Raw genomic sequence first — 14,624 nt, 5'->3', positions numbered from 1 at the left:
AACAGATGTCACACAGAGCCCACATCTCACCAAAATTTTCCAGTAGTTAAAATAGAAAACATCAGGCCAAATTTAGCCTCCTCAGGCTGATACCACTTTCACTTTGATTCAGTTTTCTTGACATATGGTTTCTCCCCCCTCCCCCCTTCACATTTTAAACTTAAATAGAGACAATAAATTTCATTTAAATATTTGTGAACGACACCAACAAAAGACAGGGTATAGAAAATCAAGGAAGATGCTTTAGAGAGCAGATCAAAAGTAGAGAATAGGTTAACCTCTCGTTAAAATCATCAGGAGTTTCTCACGGGTATGATCTGAAGATGGAGAAGGAGCCTTGATTTAGAATTAGCATCATACTATGTAGCAATCTGCCACTGGATCAGGAAGGTGTGGTAATGACAAATGGATCCATGGAATCAAACCCCAAGCACACAGTGTTTAGCCCTATTCTGGGTGGATTTTACCAACTCCTGATAGATACATGAAGAGCCTGTCTATACCTTGTCATGCCAATAAAGTCTTATTGACTTTCCCTTTAGTCTGTGACACAGTTTTAATGTTATTTGAGTAAACTGGTGGTATTTTTTTAAAGCTTGCATAGACATTTATAATACATAGTTTAACTGAAAATCTAGAGCACCGGGGTATTTCCCCGACAGACCAGAACACTTGTATGCGTTTTTGTAACATGCATTAATATACTGTTTGTTTACCCAAGTTATTGGAATGGCAAAGAAAATCATAGAAAGTCAATCAAAGTGCCAACTTCCCTCAAATTTCATGAGATGTCAATGAAGGCTGAGAGTACTCAGAAGCACTCAGGAGGTGTTCAGTGATTTACAGGATTAGGCCCATAGAAACCCAGCAAAAATAAATGTATGTTTTTAAACCATGCAGTATTCCAGTCCATCTGGTGAATGTGGACATAAACAAACTCTATCTATGTTGATTCTCTTAGTGCTGTTTTCTGATATCAGATTTGGAAATATTTTAGAAAAGCCTACACTTGCAAAATTTTTAGACCTATTTTGAGGCTAATGAGATTTAGAAAGTTCAGATAATCTCCAGATAAACACTGTAGCTCTGCTTCTCCAAACAGAACTGAAACTTTTGCGATTCTCCCAACACAAAGTTTTCACTGCACATGATACTGAAAGATGTGGCCAAATCCAGCCCTTCAAGTACATGGGCACAGTTCCAGGTAGGACATGTGCGTGCGCACACCAAGGTTGAATTTGGTCCATGTTACGCCAAATATCTAAAGCAATTAGGTTCTACTATGAAATAATCTCATTTGAATATTTAGTTTTGAAAATAATGCCCATTTAGGTATGTGAATGCAGATAAAAGCCAGAAGCCAAAAATCTATTTTACATTCTCTTATTTCAAATTGGAATAAACAGATTTTTGCTGAATGTAGTAAAGACATGAATTCCTTCTGAGTCTGAGACACTGCATTACAAATTTCAGCCTGGAGCAAAGTGTGTCCATCCTTATCCCCAAGTAAATAAATAAGATAGTTAGTAATACTGAATTGTGTATAATCTGAAAATGAATTTAAATCATAGAACTGGCAAAAAAAAAAAAGCCCCCAACAATGCAGACGAAAAGTCTTTCCTCCCCTATCAAAATTCCAATATTTGTATGCATGATTGCTATTGTTTTGTCCGTCTGTGAAGGTCGAAAATTCAATTAAAAAATTTAAGCTATATTTTCCACACCTCTTTTTCAGTGTTTTCATATTTGAAGACTTTTTTCCCTTTTATCATCATTATAGAAATTTACATTTATATGGCACCTTAAATCCCAAAGAGGCCTATTGAGCCTTCCAGAATAAACAGAATAAAGAATCATTTCACCCTCCCCCATGAAAAAATGCAACCACACCTATGGAGGAATGCAAGAACTGTTTAATCAGGACAGTTTCACACAGGAATAAATTATTCAGTAACCTACAGGGGGAATTAAGGTAGGCATAATGCAGTTACCCTCACTGGAACCAGGGCTAACTTAGCTTAGTGCCAGGGGATCTTCAATGATCACTCAAGTGCTCATGACTTTGGTTCTGGTTCTCATCACGATATGGCAACTCTAGCAACACAGCACTCCTTTAAGCCTCATGTGGAATCACCAGCAAAACTAGGGGCAGCATTTTCCTACTGGAGGCCTGTTACCCAAGTACTGAGCTTACCTTGCTGTGCTTAGTTTATGAAAGTTGATGAAATCTCCATCCAGGGTAGCAAGGATTAAAATATCATGATGATTATTTATCTGCAGTTTTATGGCCCAATGCTTATATAAGTAACATAATATCAATCATTTGCATTCACAAGTCTTTCTTCAATCTTCATGTCTTCCCTTCCATTTGTTTTTAATTTAATTTAATGTGACCAGCTGGACACAACCCATAAAAGAAGCATGATACTGGAACATTCCATTCTAAGATTTTTTTTTTCTGTAACATTTTTTCCTTAGGTTTCATTGGGATCCAGACAATGCTTAATAACTCAATGCTCTGAGATTAGCGTGAGATGGGACTTATTGTCTGAATATAGTGTCTGAGAATGTTGATAAATTGAGAGTGCTGAATGGCTGCTGGAGCTTTAATGATTTGAAGTATAATTAATAATAGTAGATTCTATTTTAGCTTAGGTTCCAAATCTTTCAGATGAAAGGAAAGAAGAACATGTGGTCTACCATGTGCAAAGTATTCATCTGTCCTTGAATGTCCCTCTTAAATGTGTTCTGAATTAAAGATATCTAAACTCCATGAATACTGTATTTTATTTTATGTATCCCTTAGTAACTAAAAATAATCGGAAGTGATAAATAATAATGGCAACACAGTGGAAGCTGCTTTTAGAGAGCTCAGATACATTGAACTCTACCTGTAGTGAAGAGGAGTGAAAGTTTCAAATTGTTCATTGCATTTCCATGGAATTTCTTTCCATCTAAGGGCAATCCTTCATGTTAGGAGAGTTAAGAGACTTGATTTAGGCCACTTAGGGCAGAACATTTGCCTTTTCCCCACCATAATGAATAGGGTGCTTGGCTCCCGAAACCAACGGATTCTTCTACATATCTCAAAATTGAGGAAAAAGGCCATCTTGGTTAAAAAAACCTGACCTGGTTTAGAGAGGAAGCTATAAATCTATATAACAAATGGAAGAAAGGGGAAGTTGATAGTAATGAATATAAATCAGAAACTAAGAATTGTAGAAAATTGATAAGGGAAGCAAAGGGAGCACAAGGCGAAATCTAAAGTCAGCAGAGTTAAGGACAATAAGAAGGATTTTTTGAAGTCTATTAGGAACAAAGAGAATCATAACTATGGTCCATTACTAGATTGAAATGGTAGAATTATCAATAGTAATGCAGAAAAGGCATAAGTGTTCAATAAATATTTCTATTCTGTATTTGGGGAAAAAACAGATGATGTAGTCATATCATATGATGATAACATTCTTTCCATTCCACTAGTATTTCAGGAAGATGTTAAGCAGCAGTGACTAAAGTTAGACATTTTAAAATCAGCACGTCTGGATAACGTGCATACAAGAATTTTAAAAGAGCTGGCTGGGTAATTTGCTGGACCTTTAAGGTTGATTTGCAATAAGTCTTGGAATACTGGGAAAGTTTCAGAAGACTGGAAAAAAAACTAGCATTGTACCAATATTTAAAAAGGGTAAATGGATTGACTCAGGTAATTATAAACCTGTTATGCTAACACTGATCCCGAGCAAGATAATAGAATGGTTTACCTGGGATTTGATTAAGAAAGAATTAAAGGAGGTTAATATAATTAATGCTAATCAACATGGATTTATGGAAAATGGAGCCTGTCAAATTTGATATCTTTTTTGATGAGATTACAAATTTAGTTGATAAAAGTAATAGTGTTGATGTAATATACTTAGATTTCTGTAAGGCATTTAACTTGGTACTGCATGACTTTTTGATGAAAAAACTAGCAAGATTTAAAATTAACATGGTACACATTAAATGAATTAAAAGCTGGCTAACAAAATGTAACTGTAAATAGGGAATCATCACTGAATGGATATATTTCTAAAGGGGTTTCACATGGATCAGTTCTTAGTCCTATGCTATTGAACGTTTATTAATAACCTGGAAGAAAACATAAAATCATCACTGATAAAGTTTTGATGACCCAAAAATTGGGGAAATAGTAAATAATGAAGATGGCAGGTCACTCACTGATAAGGAATAAAGGATGTGGGCCATAATTACACAGTGGGGAACTCTATCCTGGGAAAGAGTGACTCTGAAAAAGATTTGGGTGTCATGAGGGATAATCAGCTGAACATGAGCTACTAATGTGATACTGTGCACAAAAGGGCTAATGCAATCCATGGATGCATAAACTAGTGAATCCCAAGTCGGAAAAGAAAGGTTTGTTTGCCTCTGTATTTGGCACTGGTGCAACCACTGCTGGAATACCGTGTTCAGTTCTGGTGTTCACCATTCCAAAAGGAAGTTGATAAATTGGAAAGGGTTCAGAGAAGAGCTCTGAGAATGACAAAAAGATTAGAAAACATGCATTAGAGAGACAGACTCAAGAAGTTTAATCTATTGAGCTTAACACAGAGAAGGTTAAGGGTAACTTGATTATAGCCTAGAAGTACCTAAATGGGGAACAAATATTTATTAATGGGCTCTTCAATCTAGCAGAGAAAGGTATGACACAATCTAATAATTGGAAGTTGAAGCTAGAACAATTCAGACTGGAAATAAGGCATACATTTTTAACTGTGGGGGTAATTAACCATTGGAACAACTTACCAAGAGTCGTGGTGGACTGTCCAACACTGACCATTTTTAAATCAAGATGATGTTTTTCTAAAAGATCTGATCTAGGAACTATTCTGGGGAAGTTCTATGGCCTGTGTTGTACAGTAGGGTCAGACTAGATGATCACAATGTCCCTTTTGACCTTGGAATCTATGAAAACAAGAGCTGAGTTGGGTTGGGGTTCCAGGGAACTGCAAGGAGGAAAAGACCATCCACAGAGAGGCTGCATGCCTTTTGTACAATCTCTGATTGCGCTGGTAACAATTCTCTATGGTACCTTGAATTGTGACCTTCTTAGACTTCATAGTCACACTGGTTTAATATTTGCAGGCATATGGACAGAAGATATTTTAGGAAAAAAGCCTAAGCTGATTCTGGAAGAGATAAAGGTGACATATTGCTTTGTACATTTTCTTCTAAAGTAGAGTGAAACAATGAGTTGAGTTACAGGAGGTGCCATTATGATGAACTGTAAACAAAATCATAAATTGAGGTAGGCTTGAACAAAGAACCCCACATCAGACCTCCTTTGAACTTTGAAAAAAATGTAGATCCATCACCTAACTTTGCAGTTGGGGCCTCTCTAGCTAAAACCACTTGTGGTCTTTAAAGACATTATGTGAGAGATACCAGTTCTGATATCCTGGCTAAGTTCTTATTGTCATATACCCAAATTTCTTATTTACTGTAGATTCATTTGGACAAGTTGTTCTTCACTTCCTAACCTACAGCATGTTTGGCAGTAACAAATTACCCAGAGGTGGCTGCATTTTATCATTCTATAAAACATCTTGGGATCTGGTTCTTATGGATGAAAGACAGTACATAAATGTAAGGCATTATTATTTTACGAATACAGGTGTCTCAGATCTGACACATCTCCACTTGTATGCCTCTTGAAAATAATTTATGTCAATGTGCAATCTATTTGATTGCTTTACAGCCTAAAGATGATGTTGTATCTTTTCAACTTCAGTATATACATTTTTAAAAATGTATTCAAAACATCCAGAAATCAAAATAAATGTCCTTTCTTTGACTGAGCAATTGATCTTTTTATCTCCCAGACTTTCTTTAAAAATCATTACTTCTGCATGTGTGATGTTATGTTGATTACAGTAAAACTGGAGAATTCTCTTAAATGTCAGACTGTCTACTCCACAGCAAATGCTTTAGTGCTTTATTCATTCAAACTCTTTTTGAAGGTCACTTTACTAAAACCAAATAACAGTAAAATTAATGCAGGGGTTCTCATTCCTTAATGGTCTAGAAAGCTAATGATAATTTTATTGTTTGATGTTCTGCTCTAGACAATGATTTTTGATGGTGGTGGACGGGTTTTGTGAAGATCAGGGATGGATTATTTAATGAAAAACACATGTAGTAACTTAAGCCTGGTAAATTAAGATTGTCTCTGTATTCTACAAAACAACGCTAAATCCTTTGATTTATGTGTGGTATTCTGAACCACACAATATAATTATCTTAGCCATTGTAGAGAATAAAAAAAAGCACTTGAGTTTACACATAGAATGCAACCCAATGTTTAATTTGCACACATAATCAAAACGATATTCATTGAATTTCTGCTAAGCTTTGCAAACTTTCCCTCAAACTGCAGCGTGACAAAATCGTTAACTAATCACCACAATAACCACACTCCATTCACTTATCCACAATGTTTTTATTATAAATACAGCAGTTTCAGTTTCTATTAAACATTTCTTATGCTTTCAGTGTTTTTCTTTATGGTTGTGGTGCAAAGGAACTCTTCAGTAATGAAGATTTTTGTTCTAAGTACAAAAACTTGATCTTCTACAATTCTGTTTAGGACTATATATTTTTATAATTAATGAACTGTCTTAAAAACTGTGATTGAAAGGTTAGTAAACAGGATTGCTCTTATATTAGACTATATTATGAAATTATACGACAGACAAGAACTGTTTAAACTGGAGCAGCAGAAGTGCAAATAGGTATAGATGCAAGTTTTGCAGGCACAATTTAGAAGGCTCATTTTAAATGTTCTTGGCCTGTCTGACATATGGCTGTCTTGATAAAATTGGGGGTGGAACTGAATGGCTGGCTCAAGTCAACAGTTTGTTTTAATACATAGGATTTCTCTTGGCCTCTAAAGTGTAGGGATCCATACGTTTGTTTTTTTTAATTACACTTCTTTCCCAACTGGAGGTACGTTTAGTTAGTGATTAAACTTCCTGTTTCTTGGTCTATTCAAATACATGCCAATATTAAGATGAATGAGTTTATAACTCATGTAGAAAATTCAATACTAAATAGCAAATTGTGTAATCAGAAAATGTTTTATGGAGAACCATGAATAGAAGTTGGGTGAAATAACTCATTTCAGATAGAAATATTTAAACTAAGACACTGGTAATGAACCCATCACCACAGTAGTATGCAGGCACTGAGGTTATGTCTATGCAAGGCTAAAAGATTTGCAGCTGACCTAGGCTAGCCAAGTTTTTTTAAATCCCTGTGTAGACATACCTTGAATGTAGCAACAAAAGGCCTAGTCCTACACTAGTGAAGTCAATCAGAATTTCTACATTAACTTAATTGGCAAGAGGATCACCCCATAATACTGTAGTTAAAAAGAGTCTACAGTTCTTAGCTTTATGAGCACTATCTCTCACTATTGGTCTGGTCCACGCCTCATTGACTTCAATCAGAAGACTCCTATGGACTTCAAATGGCTTTGGGTCAGGCCTACATAGGATAATAAAACAGAAAAATGTGTTTTGAGCTACTCTTTTACCCTATTTATGTTTGCAGATACAGCATCAAAAGTGAAAAAAACAAACTGAAACCCTGCACTGTTCACTGTGCATGTTGGTGTACATGTTGCACTGTGTATTAATCCTTAAGCCTGAAGATTTGTATTGCCTTATTTGGCAATGTCAGCTTTCCTGTATCTGTGCATTTGACAAAAATGAATAATTAATCAATTCTTATTTTACGAAACTCACAAGTTTACTGTTCTGAGCTCAGAACTCCAGAGAAGCAGTTACTGATATAGGCCCCAATTCAACAAAGCACTTAAGCGTGTTAAAGTTAAAATTTTGCTAAAGTTTCATTGAGATCAATGGGACTTTTGCCATGCTTAAAGTTAGACGTGCTCACATGCTTTCAATAGGAATGGACTGCTGAACTGGGGCACAACTGAGAAAGAAGGTAGATGTGCAAAGGTAAACAAGGAAAACTGCTTCCCAAAAAGTTCCCATCACATTTCAGGAGTACATGCTGGAGAGTTTGTTGCATTTGTCCAGTACAGTGTGTTTTGCAATAAATTGTTTGTGACCTGCCCTTTCAGGACATGTCACTATTAGAGGGTCTGGACATTGACATTTTTCTGTATCACAAAACAACTATATTTTCCTGTGTAGAGAAAGATGGTGGTTACTCTGAAAAGTTAAATAAATCAATTAATAGAACGTTTCATAATTGTGCAGCGTATAAACTTGCCCAATGCTTAGACCTTTCCCAGAAGTGTTCCACTCTTTGATGTCTTTTTTAAAGTTCTGGTAAATTGTGGTAAATTTCTTATGTTTGAAAAGCAATTGTCACACTGCGGTGCATGTGAGAGGAAACAGTACAGACCACCCGAGTCCAATCCTTTATGTGGACATTTAATCTCCTTCCCCAACATCAAAGCCTTGCTCTGACATCCAATTGGATTTCCGCATGTGAGGTTTCCCGTTTGTTTTCTCTCCTTTCTCCCTCTCCCTCCCTGTCATTTTCCCTACTTATTATTATATAATTATTAAAGGGGATATTTTTCTTCCTCCTGAAAAGGCTATTACTCTTCCATTTGTATATTTATAGTGGCTTCAGACACTTGATTTTTCTCTTCTATGGCTCGGCTCAGTTAAACATCAGAAAGAACAAGTGAAACAAAACCACTTCAGGAACTATGGAAGCTAAGGATTTAAACCCATCTCCTCCCCTTTGTGGGTAATGAGGCATAAGAATGAAAGGACCTGCTGGAAAAGGTACATGGCTCCCCCAGCTGCTTCCAGTCTGCTGCACCATCCCTTCTAAGAGGTGGGGTTGGGTGGCAGTGTGAATCTGAGGGGGTGCACAGGCCTCTAAATTCATTAAAGCAGAGGATCAGTGGGATTAGTGGGGAGAGAGGAAGTAGCCTGCAGATTTCAGGCCATCTATATGTGTGTTAGGATCATAGAATCATAGAATCATAGAATATCAGGGTTGGAAGGGACCCCAGAAGGTCATCTAGTCCAACCCCCTGCTCAAAGCAGGACCAAGTCCCAGTTAAATCATCCCAGCCAGGGCTTTGTCAAGCCTGACCTTAAAAACCTCTAAGGAAGGAGATTCTACCACCTCCCTAGGTAACGCATTCCAGTGTTTCACCACCCTCTTAGTGAAAAAGTTTTTCCTAATATCCAATCTAAACCTCCCCCATTGCAACTTGAGACCATTACTCCTCGTTCTGTCATCTGCTACCATTGAGAACAGTCTAGAGCCATCCTCTTTGAAACCCCCTTTCAGGTAGTTGAAAGCAGCTATCAAATCCCCCCTCATTCTTCTCTTCTGCAGACTAAACAATCCCAGCTCCCTCAGCCTCTCCTCATAAGTCATGTGCTCTAGACCCCTAATCATTTTTGTTGCCCTTCGTTGTACTCTTTCCAATTTATCCACATCCTTCTTGTAGTGTGGGGCCCAAAACTGGACACAGTACTCCAGATGAGGCCTCACCAGTGTCGAATAGAGGGGAACGATCACGTCCCTCGATCTGCTCGCTATGCCCCTACTTATACATCCCAAAATGCCATTGGCCTTCTTGGCAACAAGGGCACACTGCTGACTCATATCCAGCTTCTCGTCCACTGTCACCCCTAGGTCCTTTTCCGCAGAACTGCTGCCGAGCCATTCGGTCCCTAGTCTGTAGCGGTGCATTGGATTCTTCCATCCTAAGTGCAGGACCCTGCACTTATCCTTATTGAACCTCATTAGATTTCTTTTGTCCCAATCTTCCAATTTGTCTAGGTCCTTCTGTATCCTATCCCTCCCCTCCAGCGTATCTACCACTCCTCCCAGTTTAGTATCATCCGCAAATTTGCTGAGAGTGCAATCCACACCATCCTCCAGATCATTTATGAAGATATTGAACAAAACGGGCCCCAGGACCGACCCCTGGGGCACTCCACTTGACACCGGCTGCCAACTAGACATGGAGCCATTGATCACTACCCGTTGAGCCCGACAATCTAGCCAGCTTTCTACCCACCTTATAGTGCATTCATCCAGCCCATACTTCCTTAACTTGCTGACAAGAATGCTGTGGGAGACCGTGTCAAAAGCTTTGCTAAAGTCAAGAAACAATACATCCACTGCTTTCCCTTCATCCACAGAACCAGTAATCTCATCATAAAAGGCGATTAGATTAGTCAGGCATGACCTTCCCTTGGTGAATCCATGCTGACTGTTCCTGATCACTTTCCTCTCCTCTAAGTGCTTCAGGATTGATTCTTTGAGGACCTGCTCCATGATTTTTCCAGGGACTGAGGTGAGGCTGACCGGCCTGTAGTTCCCAGGATCCTCCTTCTTCCCTTTTTTAAAGATGGGCACTACATTAGCCTTTTTCCAGTCATCCGGGACTTCCCCCGTTCGCCACGAGTTTTCAAAGATAATGGCCAAGGGCTCTGCAATCACAGCCGCCAATTCCTTCAGCACTCTCGGATGCAATTCGTCCGGCCCCATGGACTTGTGCACGTCCAGCTTTTCTAAATAGTCCCTAACCACCTCTATCTCTACAGAGGGCTGGCCATCTCTTCCCCATTTTGTGTTGCCCAGCACAGCAGTCTGGGAGCTGACCTTGTTAGTGAAAACAGAGGCAAAAAAAGCATTGAGTACATTAGCTTTTTCCACATCCTCTGTCACTAGCTTGCCTCCCTCATTCAGTAAGGGGCCCACACCTTCCTTGGCTTTCTTCTTGTTGCCAACATACCTGAAGAAACCCTTCTTGTTACTCTTGACATCTCTTGCTAGCTGCAGCTCCAGGTGCGATTTGGCCCTCCTGATATCTTTCCTACATGCCCGAGCAATATTTTTATACTCTTCCCTGGTCATATGTCCAACCTTCCACTTCTTGTAAGCTTCTTTTTTATGTTTAAGATCCGCTAGGATCTCTGCTTCTGTGCCTTTCTAGCCACATCTCCAGCACTGGCAGCACATACCTTGCTGTCACTGACCAGCTCCCAGCCTGCTATGTATGTCACCCCTCTTCAGCAGAGGCTATTATTACCTCACTGCAAATGACGCTGCTCTGAGAGGAGAATATACTATAATCACCATTCCCCAAATCCTACTCTGCCATGCATCACTCTGATTGGACATTACAACTGCAAAGAGGACAGAGGCTATGATGTGTTAGGAGATGTTGCTAATGCATAGCTGCCTTCCTCACCTGGTCCCTGATCCCATTTGTGTAACATTTCCATGATCTGGGTTCCCCCACATCCCCTAGTGATAACTGATGCTGCACTACAGAAACAGTGAATATTTTTTGCTTACTTACCAGACCAGGAAAAGGAGATGGGCTAGAATGAGAAAGGGGCTGTAATGAGAGAACTCCAAAAACTGCTTCATGGCACCTCTTTTGGGTTAGCAAACTGCTATAATCCCTGACTGGAAGTAAGTCTTCCCTGATGGACAGCAGATGCACACAGAAGATGTAATGTAATTGAACAACATGGGTGGAAATATTTCAAATTTTGAAAATGTTCAAGAAAAAAGGGACAATTTTTTGGAGAACATTTTTATGGAAGCTGATAAAAAAATTCAATATTTTTGACAAAAAAGGGACACGGATTTTTAAAACAATTAGCAAAATATGTTTTCATTTTTCAGCTAGCTCTACATTTGAATTTTGTTCATGCATATTTGCTGTATTATAGATCCCAGCACGACTACAACATATAATAACAAGGCAAATTAATACATTAGAAATTAAATATAACTTATTTACTGGCAGTTTGTGTTAGCAATGGAAATGACATAGCAAACATACAAGAGACAGCAAAATATAACTCAATCTCTTAGGTCACATCAGATGTATGTCACTTTAAATATGTGCCTTTGCAGCATTTTTGTTTGTTTTGTAATTTTATATGAGAAGATCACGGTACTGGCTTCACTAAGACACTCAGGGCATGTCTATCTGCCTCATGTTTCAGATTATGGGGTGTGATTAGCAACGCACACCAAAGTGCTATGCTGTAACTCCCCCATGTGGAAGCTGTGGGTGCAAATTTAAAGGTTCCTATTTGCACTAATATTGTCCTCTTCAAACAGGATTATATAAATGTGAACTAGGAACCTTTTAGTTCAAACCCGCAGCGTCCACCTAGGGGAGTTACAGTACAGCATTTTGGTGTGCACTGATATTCACATCCCCATAGTCCAAACTGAGGGGCATTGTAGACATGCCCTTATATACCACAGTGATGAATGCAGAATAAGGGCCCTATAAACTCCTATGAATGGGAGCAAACACAGTGGAATTACTCATGGGAATAAAGTGCTTACAGGCTCAGCCTGCAATAGATAGAAAAAAAGATAGACAGAAACTCTCCATAGATACTTACTGCACTACCAATCCAATATCAGAGTCTGGGGCATTACATGCAAGGGCAGTTCACAGCTCTTGTTAGGCAACTCAAGCGAGTGCAATGCCCTTTCATAGCAAGAGCCACAATTGCAAACATCAACTTTTTAGAGGAAAGAACGCTGCATTAACTCCTTCCTTACTACTAGTAACGCACAGTTTGTCTCAACTACAAGTCATAGAATCCTAGAACTGGAAGGGACCTTGAGAGGTCATCTAGTCCAGTCCCCTGCACTCACGGCAGGACTAAGTATTATCTAGACCACTCCTGACAGGTGTTTGTCCAATCTGCTCTTAAAAATCCCCAAGTCACAAACCTTTATAATATTACATGTGGAAAGATTGGGCCTTTGAAAAATAAACTGCAAACATAGGATGCGTTTCTCCTCTCTGTCTGCACCATAGATCCGAAAGGAGAAAGAACTCTGCTCCTGATAAACTAAGCAGGAGAATGAACAAACCAAAACACATGGGACAGGCACCTGTGAATTATATTTTTCCCAGATATGACAATGCACATGTTCAAATTCATTTTAATGCGAGGCTAGAAAGCTGCAGTGTGGGGTAGATTAAGGATGATGCATTCTTAAGGCCAACTAGGAATTAACTTGTTCAGGTTTGGCTTGATGCTTTTGCACATTGGACTTTGCTCACATTATTCCACATTTAACTATAGTACAAATCCACCCATGCTAATTGGTGCCCTTTTTGTCACCCTTAACTGAGAAGCTGAGGACTGAAAGGGCAGAGACTGAACTACAGGCTCTCACTCTTAGACGTGCTACCTCCAGAACAAAGTTGAGACACATTGTTAGCATGTGCGAGGTGAGGAGGCTTTGCGCGGTCACAGCCTATGCGGTACCTGTTTTGTGAACAAAGGATGTTCATTGTCAGGGCTCACAATCTGATACATTACACTCAACTGGATTTAAAAAAAAATGGAGAAAACAATGGATGTGTCACAAATGTATAACATTGATCCATAGCCCTGATTTTTCTTTCTCTGGCACGAGTTTTAGACCGGTGTAACTCCACTGAGTTAAATGGAGTTGCTCTGGAGCTACACTGGGCTGAGTTAGATGGGAATCAGGTGCCATGTGTGCACTCTCTAATAATACAGATGAGTAAGAGGCAGGAGGATGAGCCGCAGAACAGGGAATCCAGCTATGGTTCCATTTATAAATTCTTTGCTGATATGTATTAGATTCCTGCCTACAGCCGCATCCTTTAACAACATTATACCACATACTAGCAAAAGCATTAATACTCATTTGTGAACTGATGACTTCACATTTCTCCAAAATGCATTAAATATCCTTAACCCTGAAAATCTCCCATTTCACATTAAAAGTTAAAACACATTGTGAACTTTGGTTTCACTGAGGAACGCCACCCACCCACATCAACATGAAGGGAAATTCATGGGGCCGGCAGTGAAAGAGGGACACTCCCAGTAGCAAGAGTGGGAGGCACTTGCCAAGAGACAATAGGTAGCTCCTCTCATGGGAGTCTCTGGCACCCATTGGCCAGCTGGGATAGAGGAGAGCTGATTAGTCAGCATTCCCCACTTCCCAGAATTTAGCCCCGCGCAGAGGCCATGTCGAGCCTCTTTCGTCTCTGTACCAGTGAGTTGGTGGGTTTCCCAGACATATGTAGGTATTTTATAGTGTGGAAACTCTTACAAAGGTGGGCTAGGAGAGGCGGGCACTGGAGGGATGAAAGGTTATCCATAACACTGGACACCCTGACAGAATTAGTAAAACTTACATCCTAGACCAAGGAAAAGAGGGTAGGGAGCAGCAAAACGTAACTAACCTAATGTGCTTGTCTGGTTCAGGAGCTATGCAGAGCGGATGCAACATCTGGATTTGTGGGCACTCTATAGTGCAGTGATTCTTGACCTTTTTGATACCAGGCACTGGCTTGCTGCCTGTCTAAACTGTGTCAGGGAAATCTCAGGGACGGGCGCTGGTCCACAGACCAGTCGTTGAGAAACACTGCTACAGTGCATTGGGTCCACCAAAGGGCAGCCAGGACAGCAGCTGGGTCTCAGCTGGGCTTCAGGGCCGAAGCAGTTTGTGGCCAATGGTTCGGCAGAAGAGGCATGCATTCAGATCAGCTCATCCCACTTCTGTATTCGTGGACAAGCAATTCACACCAC

At 39.5% G+C, this 14,624-nt stretch overlaps 1 protein-coding gene across 4 annotated transcripts in view; it reads right to left on the bottom strand.

Annotated features, from left to right (window-relative positions):
- The window catches only part of RUNX1 (RUNX family transcription factor 1), a 219,900-nt gene that overhangs the window by 132,751 nt on the left and 72,525 nt on the right, over nucleotides 1-14,624 (bottom strand). The window contains exon 2 of one of the 4 annotated variants that reach the window (XM_043507721.1): nucleotides 11,034-11,122. The exons of the other annotated variants lie outside the window; for them this stretch is intronic. The gene's annotated coding sequence lies outside the window, so the exon portion shown is untranslated. The remainder of the gene's footprint in view (nucleotides 1-11,033; nucleotides 11,123-14,624) is intronic. 4 annotated transcript variants of the gene reach the window in all.

The sequence above is a fragment of the Dermochelys coriacea genome, chromosome 1 (genome assembly GCF_009764565.3).
Source record: "Dermochelys coriacea isolate rDerCor1 chromosome 1, rDerCor1.pri.v4, whole genome shotgun sequence".
In the NCBI taxonomy this organism is placed as follows: Eukaryota; Metazoa; Chordata; order Testudines; family Dermochelyidae; genus Dermochelys; species Dermochelys coriacea.
The sequence above is the reverse complement of the archived record's forward strand: the minus strand, read 5'-3'. Positions and strand labels throughout refer to the sequence as shown.